The sequence below is a fragment of the Phascolarctos cinereus genome, unplaced genomic scaffold, assembly GCF_003287225.1.
Source record: "Phascolarctos cinereus isolate Bilbo 61053 unplaced genomic scaffold, phaCin_HiC Scaffold_3;HRSCAF=262, whole genome shotgun sequence".
Taxonomy (NCBI): domain Eukaryota; kingdom Metazoa; phylum Chordata; class Mammalia; order Diprotodontia; family Phascolarctidae; genus Phascolarctos; species Phascolarctos cinereus.
The window spans coordinates 67,731,098-67,740,909 of NW_027555736.1; positions in this window are offsets into that span (position 1 = coordinate 67,731,098).

Consider the following 9,812-nt stretch of genomic DNA (forward strand, 5'->3'; position numbering starts at 1 on the left):
AGACAGTTGCCAGGTGGCAACAAAAATTGCTTCCCTGGCTGATAGCTATGAGATGACAGGTTGGATGCAGCACTGGGGAGAGGATGGGGTAGGGAGTAGAGGAGAGGCAAGGGGTGGTTTCTCTTAACTATATGTACTAAGGATGATCTAGAAGGAGGATATATATGGGTCTATTGATATGACTTTCCCTGGGCTCCTACAAGGTATTGAATAAATGTTAGCTGCCCTTTACTATTCATTGGTATGAGATATACAAAGGGAGCACAGTGTGAATTGCAGGAATCACAGTAAATTACTAACATATTAGATTTTCTCTAGTTTCAGCTTGCTCTAAGGAGATGCCTTAAGTACAGCTGCAGTTTGGTTTGGTCTTTCAATGGGAGAGGGGGAGGAGGAGTGAGAATTCATGTGGAATAATTTTGAAAGAAGATTTATTTCCTGGCTGGCAGAAGAGATGTGCCAGAACACGCAAAGTAGCCTTCCTACCTCTTACTTTTCTTGCAAGAGCCTGGGGACTGGAGTATAGCCCCCTAAGATCAGGTAGGGGAAATCTCCTAGAGTACTGGTCTCAAAAGAATGACTGCACCTGAGGTCAAGCTCTGATTTCATTTAGTGAGGGCCAACAGCTAAGTTTTAGATACAAATGTGTTTGTGTGTGGTACCATGATATGCCTTGTTTTAGAGCCCTTCTGGTGAGCTGTTTCTGGTAGTTCTGACATTAATAGAGACATTATGGCACAAGAGTGATCCTGATGATTTCCCCTCCTTTTTACTCAGCTTCCCTCTTTGGTCTTGCTATACAACTCCTCGCTCCCTCCTGCTCTGTCCACCCTTTTCTCTTCTGCTCCCATGATATCCTTTTCTTTTTTGTCTTCCCCTTCCTTCTCCTCCTTTCTCTGGTCTCAGTTATTCTCTCCTCCCTTCTCTTCTTTCCCACTTCCTTTACTTTCCTCTCTCCCATAATGTCTTTTCCCTTCTCTTTTTCTTCTGTTACCTTCCCATCTCTATTTCCCACTCTTCCCTGCTCCTTTTCTCCTTCCTACTTAACTGTTCTTGTCTCCCTTCCTTCCTGTCAGTCTTTCTCCCCTCTCCTCCTCTTCTTTCCCTTTTCCTTTCATCTCTCCCATAATGTTTTCTCCCCTCTCTTTTTCTTCTGCTCCCTTCTCCTCTCCTCTGCCCCCTTCTCCTTTATTCATTAACCTCCCCTCTCATCCTATCCCCTCCCTTTTTTCTTCCACTCTCTTTTCTTCTCCCCGGTTCCCTTTCGTGTTAGTCTCTCTCCTCCTCCTCCTCCTCCTCCTCCTCCCACTTCTTTTCCCTTCTTCCATTCTCTCCTCCTCCCCTGTTCCCGCTCCTTCTCCACTGACCTCTCCTCACTACTCTCTCCTCCCGTCTTTCTTCTGTTTCTTTCTTCTCTGTTTACTCCCTGTCAGGCTTCTAGGGGCTAATGGCGTAGCCTCCTGGGAGATGTAGTTCCCAGAAGGTGGAGGTAGTAGCGGTAGTGCTCACACTAGCCTCACCCTTAGTTTCCTCTCCCCTCCCAGTCTCCAGTTGCCTGGAGATTTGGGTTGAAAGTTAAGGCAGCAGTACTTTCCTTGTCTGCCAGAGACTAGTCTTCGATCTAGATCGGGTGACCTCACCCAGCGAAGGGCTATAAACGGAAAGAGACCTCCTCTAGCTGGAGCTAGTGGTTTGTCTGGAGCTAAAGAGTGGGAAAAACCGAATTCCTAAGCTTTGGGACAGAGCGAAGAAAATGAGTCTGGGCAGTGATCGGCTGCAAAGGATTACAGCCCTTCATGTTTCGTTGCCAAGCTCCCCAACTCCCCAGCTCCTCTTAAAAAGTTACTTCTCCCAAGTCCCAATTTCCGTCTCTGCCAGCCTTCTATAAACTCCTAGCTGGGGCCTCGGGGATTTCTCTAAACCCTTGGTCAGATCACGCGGAAGGAGAATACTGAGAACTCTGTGAAACCGTGTACTTACTGGTAAGCTCTAGGCTCACTATCCCAGCAGCCCCCAAGGAGCATTTCTTCCCTGGCCAGAGCGGTCCATTCTCCTTTCCGCTTTGTCTGGCGCCTCTCTTTTCCCAGCCCCCACCCCCTCCCTGCTGGAACATCTGGAGACAGGACTGGTCCTAAGAGAGAACCAGGCTCCGCTGCCAAAGTGAGCGCCTGAGAAGGGCAGGGACTCAGTCTAGGCAGCCTAGAGGAGAGCGCAGGGGATAGGGCAAAGAGGGCGGAGGCATGGAAGGAAGAAGAGAAGGAGTAACCTCAGGAATTCGTCTGGGCAATGGTTCTTCATTTCTCCTTTGTCGGTTAAGAAAAATAGTCGTGAAATAGAAGTTAAAACTTTTTTCCTACTCTGGTCCGCCCGACGAGCTCTCCATTGTGAATGCAGTTTTAGGCTGTCTACATAGGCCAACTTAAAGTGAAGGCAGTTATGTGCCCTTTTTTTTAAGCCCACAGAATAAATTAATTTATCTCAATTTGGAAGTGAACTTATCAGGAGAGATGGTGTGGTGTTGGATTTGTGATCCAAAGACCTGAATTCCTTCATTAGGCTGCTGAATCTGCTGTTTACTACCTGCCTGACTTGGGCAAGTTCCAGAATTTCGAGCTAGAAGGAACCTTAGAAAGAATCCAGAGGTAGTAGTAGATGGTGCCTAACTTGGAGTCTGAAAAATAAGGGAAAGGTTCAGTGTCTGCCTCTGGGGCACTAGCTGGGTGATCGGGTACAATTTAATCTGAGATTCATTTTACTTATTTATAAAATGGGGATAATAATATCACTGGAATGAGAGCTTCTGGAGAACAGGGACTGTGATTGTGCTTTTCTTCACATCTCCAGGACCTACCACTGTTCCTGGCACGTAAGTACTTAAAAAATGCTTGTTAATTGACTGCAGAAGCCACCTCAAATGGGTGTTATAAGCTTCAAATGAAGCAATATACATTGAGCTCCTACTTGTCACTCTAAGGTTTGTAGGCTGGGTCACCTGAGAGGTGATTATTCTCACACTTTCCAGGGGGGCACAGCTACTCTCCTCTGGACTTCTCCTTCATCCTTTCTTGCTGGGTACATTTTCTCCCTGCCTCTCCTTTTAGTTTTCTTTTTATGTGTCATCTTCCTCATTAGAATTTGAGTTTCTTGAAGGCAGGAACTATCTTCTTGTTTGTATTTCCACAATTTTTTCAGCACCCAGTGTTTAGCACAGTTCCTGGCACATAGCAAGCACTTTAATAAGATGCTTGTTGACTGGCTCAGTGACTCTATACTCCTAAACTCTTACTCATGAGCCCCTACTGCTGAGCTTCCCTTTAACAGTCATCCAGCAGACACAATTAGCTCAAAGCAAAGGCACGTACTGAGATGACATAATCAAAAGGGTTGTTTGCAAAACATTCCCCCCATAAGTCTTGGATTTGCTCTTTTACATCTTCACAGAACACCCATAAACAGAATAAAAATAAACTTATAATACCCTGGTGGTGAGGCATATTCCAAGATATACATGTGCCCAAACAACTTATGTCCCCAGTATTCCAGGCCTATTACTCGTTTTCTTGTGGTAGTCTCATGCTGATCTTCCCTGAATATAGTGTCTCTGACAGATGTGTCCTTCAGCTCTCTTGGGAAGGAGCAAGCATTTATTAAGTGCTTACTATGTGCCAGGTACTGTGCTGAATTTTACAAATATTATCTCATTTGATAATAAGTTGGTCTCCCCAGATCTGCTCCTTTCTAGAGCTTGACTCTTGACTATCAGAGGTAGTTGTCTCAAAGCCATAGTCAGCTCTCTTCTCTTCTGCCAGATGTCACAGCACTTAAGTGGCTCCTTCTTGCCTTGGATTATGCATTTCTGTGTGTCTCTCTGGACAGTCTGGAGAGTACATGTTTGCATTCCCTGGCATAAATTGCTCAACTCTCCACATTATTCCCTATTGGATTCTCTTGTCTCCTACTGGGTGAGTACCACAAATATGGTGGGCTACAAGGAAACCAAATTCCTCCAACTACATATAGAAAGTGTTATGTAAATATCAGTTATTATTGTTTAGTCCAACTTTCTCATTTTACAGAGGAGGAAACTGAAAATCAAGAAAGTGAAATGACTTGGCCAAAGTATGGTGTAGTAGAGATAGCACTGGCTTTGGAGTCAACCCCCAAGTTCCAATCTGGGCTCTACCACTGTATCGCCCTTAGGTGAATCACTTGATCTCTCTGGGCCTCACAGGATCATGGATCTAGAACTGGAAGGAGCCACAAGTATCACCTGATTCTAAAGAATGTCTATTTGGCCAGATAAAATCCTTAATTTATCATTTTTAGAAAATCATCCATGTTACTATTTTTGTGGGTTTTTTGGGGGGGTTGGGCAATGGGGGTTAAGTGACTTGCTCAGGGTCACATAGCTAGTAAGTGTTATGTGTCTGTGGTTGGATTTGAACTCAGGTCCTCCTGAATCCAGGGCCGGTGCTCTATCCACTGCGCCACCTAGTTGCCCCCCATGTTATTATTTTTGATATGTTATTTAATCCAAAACCCAATAACAATGGTCAACATTTATACATTGCTCATACTAAGCACTTTAGAATAATTTAATTCCTCCAACAATCCTGGGAGATAGGTGTTGTTGTTGTTATTATTGTTATTATTATCATCCCCTTGTACATACAACAAAGACTGATCAAATTCTCTAACATACTACAATTGCAAAATGTTCAACCTAATCTTTTTGATTCATAATTACTGGTGGCAATAACTAAATGTCATTTTTCACAAGGGTCTATTATCTTTAGTTGACTCATTAAAACAAAACAAAACAAAACAAAAAACCTCATGGTGATGTCCCCAGCTCCTATAACTGCTTCTTTATTTCTTTGAATCATCCACAGAGCCAAATCCATCCTTTTAATTTTTCTAACTTAATCCTACCAGTGTACCTTAAGGCATCTCTTTAAAAATTCCACAAATCCCATTTTAGGAAGTTTTTTTTCTTATTGACATTAAAACCATTCCTTAAATTTCCTTTTCCAAAACTTCAACCCCCCCCCCCTTCTTTTTGGCTAGGCAGTGGGGTTAAGACACTTGCCCAGGGTCACACAGTTAGTAAGTGTGAAGTGTCTGAGGCTGGATTTGAATTCAGATTCTCTTGACTCTAGGTCCAGTGCTCTATCCACTGTGCCACCTAGCCACCTCATCCTTTCTTCTTTCAAGCCCTGTATTCTCATTTGTCAATACAGACTGTAGCTTCCCTTAAACTCTACCCATTCTTCTCTCATCCCTACTTGTTTAAATTGTCATCTTTTCTTTCATTTTGTAAAAACTCTTCAAAACCAGACCTTTCTTTTTACCTTATCCAACACTTCTCTTTCTTCTTGCTGTTGCTTAATTCCTCTAGTCTATTTTCCATTCATCTCTAAGAATGCCTATAAACTTAATCTTTGCCTCTTACACTATAGTACAAGTTTTATTACACAGAGCCAATTAATTGCAATACTGTCACCCTTTAAAAAATTCCTTATGGCTTACAAATTCACAATTCATTCCAATTTCTTTAAGGCCTATAGATTTTTATAAATGAAGTATACAATTTACTGAGCACAACTCCCTTCTAGTTCCTCACTGATGACCTTGGAAAAGTCACCTATCTCTTTCTCAAAGTTAACTTCTTTTATGCTGGAAAAGTATTTATCCCCCTGTTTTATGGCGAAGTCCCATGGATGGCACAGGAATGTCCCAGATATTGGTACCTTGAAGGGGCTTTGGACTCCTCTCACTATAATAAATTATTATTACCATTCACTCTAAATGAAATATTGAAGTTTTGCTCCACATTTCAATTGTCCTCTCTTCTCAATATAGAGTTTAATAGCGTTGTGTAAAAGCAACCTCCATTTTGGTGCTATTGACTGTGAATGCTCTTCATTCTTTCACTGTTTCTTCCCTTTACAAAGTTTTGGTATTTATAGGGCCCAATAATATCATCAATGTTATTGTGCTTTAATGAGGCAAGAAACATCCTGAAATAATTTACAAATTCTGTTTTCTCAAAATTCCTGTTTTTAATTCTAATATTTATAAGCCATATACTCCTCTTAATTTGATCTTTTGTAGTCTGGTCACCCTCTGTTAAGTGTACATGCTATTTTATACACACACACACACACACACACACACACACACACACACACATATATATATAATTATATATTATATAATTTACTATACTTTCCTATAATGTTATATTCTTGTTTAATTCTACCTTCAATAATTCTTACCTTACCTTACTTATTATAGTTCTACCAAAATACAATTTTGAACTTATTTCTACTTCCATTGATTTTAACAAAAGTTTTACTATTAAACAATTGATTTAAACTACAGTAGTATCATTAAATTTCACTTACTTTCACTTGCTTCCTGATTTCAAAACAAGCTTTTGGCACTTTGAGATCTACCTTTGATCTGTGTGTACTGATTAGGGCTCCCTTGGTGCCTTCGCCAATCTCACTTGGTTGATTGTTTAAAAGCAGTAATCAATAGAAGGGAAAATAAATTATAACTCAACTTACCTTTATTCTTTTAAAATCTGAAAATGGCATAAAACTTTCCTGTTCTGTCTTCTAATAAAGAAATTCACACTTCCTTCACAATAAATTTGTCTCAACTTTCCAGTTTTTAGGTGTACCTTTAGTCTATGATAAAGTTAAAGACAATTTCACAGAGTGATACCCCAAAACTTCAGACTCAGAGATTGGCTAACTGAATTTAGGACTTAGCAAATGTGTTTTTAAATTCTGAGTTGTGGAATCATTAAACTCACAGGACTTTTATTCTAATCTCCTGTATTATTTCCCAAGTTTTTCTTATTTCAACACTTCTCTGAATTTTACTGAATCTCTATTTCACTGAATCTCTCCTGAACAGATTCTATGATTAATAAAGCATTTCTTAAAATTCAAATTGCAGCTTTAAAATCAATCTTTAGTCACTTTAAAGTTCCTTTTATAGAATAACTGATCTGTCAGTTTTTTGTTTTCATTAAACTTTACAAAGTTTGCTGGTAATTCAAAAGCTTATCAAAACACTCAGAAAATTTTCAAATCATAATTTTAGAATTTTCCAGTAGAGAATGACAAATTTAGTCTCTAACTCATTATTATTATTATTATTAATTACTATTATTATTATCATCCATCTTTTATCCCTGCAACATCCAATGTGGCCAGTATTGGAAATAGAGGGAGAAAAGAGACACTTGTCTTTTCTGAAGACTTTTTGAAAAGTTTTACTTTTTATGCTCTTTCCCCGCTGGCTTATTAGTCCGCAGGAAAAAGCATAGAACAAAATTAATGCTTGGAAGCACCTGCTACCATGGATTATTAGCACAAAGCACGAGTAAGACATTTCCCATTCTCTTGAAAATTTTTCCAATTGTGTAAGGTCCCTTTCTGTCTGAAAGAAGGAACCCACTATTTTAAAACTTAGTTCTACCATTCACAAAATGGACACACACAGAACATATAACAAGACCTGATACAACATTAAATCAGGCCTGATTTCTGCAGATTAAAAAAATAAATAGGTGGTTTTGGTGGCTTCCTTCTCAAAGTAGAGACTTACCTTATCTTGGAGGAATTTGGGTTCAGGACTGAGGAGAGTCCAGGCCTCCAAAACAGTCCTCTGAGAAGGTCCTTGGTGACTTGGAGAGCTCTTAGGGAAATTCCTTGGAGAAGATCACTTTTGGAAATTTGGATTTAATCCATTAGGTTCCATCTGTGTGCCAACTGTTAAAACTGATTATCTCAAATAAAAGGAAACTGAGGACAAAATTATTGAGCATCTATGATTTAACTTGCAAGGCTAGCATTTTCATATCAAATCAGGTCACCTCAGATGTCAGAGACAAGGAGTGATTTACAGAGTTGATTTTTATAACAGAAAAGAGGAATAAAAAAAATTACAGACACTTGTTTTGAACACAAGGACAAGGCAGGTTACCAAAGTAGTTAGCTTCTCCTAGGCTTTCTAAATCCTACCCCAGAAGTCCTTGCCTTACTGGTGGTACCTTTTAAAAGAATTATTTATTAGTTTTCAACATTCACTTCCATAAGATTTTGAGTTCCAAGTTTTCTTCATATCTCTCCCCTCTCCTCCCCACCCCAAGACAGTGTGCAATTTGATATAATCTCTATATATACATTCATATTGATTCATTCATTATAACTAAGAAGCATACTGAGAAAGAGGAACTTAACCTTTGTCTAAGCCTTCTCCAGCTGCCAGAAAGGGGAACTTACCCTCTGGCTGACAGGCATCTAGAAACTATAACTCAGTGAATCATCATCAGTAAAAGTGAGGTTCCCCTTCGAGGGAGGCCATTTCCGAACTAGAAGAGATTGTGTAACAGGGGAATCTAGACCTTTCCTATCTCCTGCCAGGAGATGAAAAAGACTTTATAGCAATCTAATTGGTCCAGTTTGAGTAGATGTCCAGTCACCAAGTGACCTGCTTGACTTAATATAAATTTAACTTAACAAAATTGGCCTATACTGCTGAAATACTGTGCTCTACAAAATGCCATCCCAGGTAAGTAGCTGAGTGACTCATTTATCATGATACCTGTCTCTTCAATGAACTTTATGATGGCATTCCAGAAAAAAGGAACATTAAGGCCCTGAAATTATAAATTGTTTTGGCCATTGTTTTCCTTAAAGGTGTGCCTCACTTCCATCATATGGTAAGTTAATATTACTTCACTCTATTCTCACTAATGGACTCCACATTTATTTATGGGATATTGTGGCCCAGGTTTCCTTCCTTGGGAAGGAATTCCTTCCTTCCTCCAGAGATGAATACTTTGCCATTATTATTTTTGCTTTGCCATTTGAGTAAATGTCTTTACTAAGAACTAAATGAGTCTGTTGACTGTTAAGGGGAAGCCACCGGTGGGGGCTCATGCTCTGTTTTCTGAGTGTTACAGTTATCTACAGGATTCCTAGAAGCCCAAGAGTTGTAACTACCTGGGACTCAACTTGCCGGAGTCAGCATAAGTTGACAAAGAGGAGGTGATGCATTGTGGGGCTCATGCAGAACATATTTGGTTACCTTTTGCATTTAATACGGCTTACTAGCAAAATTTTCTACACTTATTGGATACTCTACACCTTATTGAATGCTCCAATTTGAAAGAATCCACTAGAGAAAAAACAGCAATTTTTTCTTTTGTTCTAGACAGTAATTAAGTAGTCTGTTTTCTGGTTTTCTTTGGAAGTCAGACCAATTCCTTTGGGAAAACTTGCTTGTTTGAATGCAAATACTTGCATCTCTTTATAACTGCAGAAATTAGATATATGGCGCTGATATGAGCAATATGAATTTTGCATTCCTAGGGGATGATGCTACTACTTTCAGTGTTTTAGGGGTATTTCTATGAGTGGCTATCTTACTAAAATTCACAAGTACCCATCAGTGTGCTTCCACTGAGCAGTCAGTAGATTAAATCAGCTTTTTAGTAAAGGCATTTATTCAAATAACATAGCAAGAACAGGAACCAAAGAGTATTTCACCACATAACCTGAGGTACATTCTCCCACAAATACACAGAGTCGGGGGGAGGGGAGAATGGACACCAACTTAAAGTTCAGTGGTAGTGAAGCATATGTGTAATTTCCAAGGCAACTCACAACTTTAGAACTTGATGTACTTTGTTTCTCTGGAGGCTTCTCACACAGTTCATTGGAGTGGGAGCCGTAGATAGGTGAGTCTTTCAGCTGCTAAGCTGGGCTGGCTCCTCCCAGAGCATGGTGTGT